Genomic DNA, 2,500 nt, shown 5'->3' on the forward strand with positions numbered 1-2,500 from the left:
TCGTGGGCAGTGTTGCGTCACGCGGGTCTTAATCCACTGGTGACGGGAGGACAGGTGGGCGAGACAGCCTGAGCCACGTAAACTCCGCTAATTGACGTGGGAGGTGCGGGAATTGGTGTAAAGCTTCGACTTGTGGGCAGAAGGGAGTGGTTGTGGTGGTGGCTGTGATTGTGGTGGCGGCGGCGGCGGTGGTGGTGGTGGTGGTGGGGTTGGGGGGTGGGAGGAGCAAGGCTTTCTGCTAGGAACCTCTCGCTGGAATTAAAAGGATGCGGAGATGAACACAGGGGTTACATAAGTATTGCTACACCTTCCACTCTTCATCACATGTACTGAACTCTGCCCTTATTTTTTGTAATGCATATGTGCATTAGTATGTTTGAAAGATAACCAGCAGTGCATTGACACACACACACACACACACACACACACACACACACACACACACACACACACACACACACACACACACACACACACACACACACACAGAGACACACACCTTCATCAGGAGAGAGTGAAGGCGTTAGAAAAAAAAAAAAAAAAAAGGGAGGGAGGGTGAATGAAGGTAAATTGTATTCCGTGCTAGTGGTGGCTGTTTGTTATTCCCCGCCGCTCTGTGCGAGGGGGACGCTATTTACCGAATCCCTCTCTTCGTGTTTGTCTGTTAACACTTACGCGATAAGAGAGGGAGGGGAGGGTGTGGGAACGCTCCAGGCGGCCAGGTAGGTAAGCTCAGTCGGCCAGGTGTGATGTAGGGGGATTTACGAGCTTTAGGTCAATTTCTATCATCGCAGGTAAGGGTGAAGGCAGGTGAGAGAGAGAGAGAGAGAGAGAGAGAGAGAGAGAGAGAGAGAGAGAGAGAGAGAGAGAGAGAGAGAGAGAGAGAGAGAATTAACAATATGTAAAAATCATTCACTCACATCATCTTTATTCACAAAACATTATATATAAAATACATTACATCTTTTCCACTGCCTGACAGAAAAAAAAAAAAAAAAAAAAAAAAAAAAATATATATATATATATATATATATATATATATATATATATATATATATATATATATATATATATATATATATATATATATATATATATATATATATATATATATATATATATATATATATATATATATATATATATATATATATATATATATATACCATCTAGTAATAAAATAAAAAACATTCATATCCCTGTAGATAAAAAAAAAAAAACTGACCTAACATTACTTAACAGTACTATATAGATATACTTCAATTTAACCGCTACTAGGTAGAGAGAGAGAGAGAGAGAGAGAGAGAGAGAGAGAGAGAGAGAGAGAGAGAGAGAGAGAGAGAGAGAGAGAGAGAGAGAGAGAGAGAAAGCAAAACAAAACAAAAGCATAACACCTAGCGCAAGCACAATAACCGAACATCATATTCCGATAAAGGTACAGTAAAAAACACGTAAAAATGACCCACCACGACATCAATACCACGCACTATTATGCTCCTTTGTTCGGGGACGTGAGCGGACTCAAAGGGCAACAGGCAGAGTCGATACACGCTTCTCCCTCCGCGGTATTCGAACAAAGGGATTACACGTCTTAGCCGAGTCATACCAGGGCGTCAAACAGATCCTTACAGAGGGCGGCATTCGGACAAACACTCAGCGGCGCGACACAATAGCGGTGTGGTGAGTCTTTCGTGAGTTTAGGAATGGCCAGGGACCCTCACCGTCTGGCCAAACACTCAGGGATACGCTAAGGGGGTGAGAAACGCAAGATGAACGTCTCGTCTTGTCTCACCGTCCCATGATAACAAAAGACGCAGTATCGGTGCTCCCTCTTGTGGGGCTGAATGCTTCCTTCCTTCCTTCCTTCCTTCCTTCCTTCCTTCAGTCTTGTAACATTAGTGCCCCATTCGCTGTTTTTCTTGCATCCCATCTCGCTGTGACGTGGGCTATTTAGATGATTCATTACAACTACTATTACTACTACTACTACTACTACTACTACTACTACTACTACTACTACTACTACTACTACTACTGTTCTTACCACCACTAGTACATTTTATTTATTTATTTATTTATTTATTTATTTATTTATTTTTTGGTCCTGAGCATATTTGATAAATTGAAAAATGGAGTTGAATCTGAAATGTCTTTTTTAATTTATGTGTGCAGAGGAATTCATATCCGCCTTTCTTTTCCTATTGTATTATAACATTTTATTCTTTATTCATGAGTGTGGTTAAATAATTGAGTATTTCTGGAGATGATTAATTGTAACGCAACCACCACCAGGACTACTACTACGTATTACCAGTCTGTTACTAATCGTATTTTCTCCCAGTACTAATAGCATCACCAAAGACGAATTATTAAATATCTTTTCTTATCCTAACATTCGTATGGGCTTTTTATTTATATCAACGGATATATCACCTCCATTGGAACTAAGACGAGTGAGTGGCTTGCATCAACATGTAAATCTAAACACGATAATGTAAAC

Source organism: Scylla paramamosain, chromosome 26 (genome assembly GCF_035594125.1).
Source record: "Scylla paramamosain isolate STU-SP2022 chromosome 26, ASM3559412v1, whole genome shotgun sequence".
NCBI lineage: Eukaryota > Metazoa > Arthropoda > Malacostraca > Decapoda > Portunidae > Scylla > Scylla paramamosain.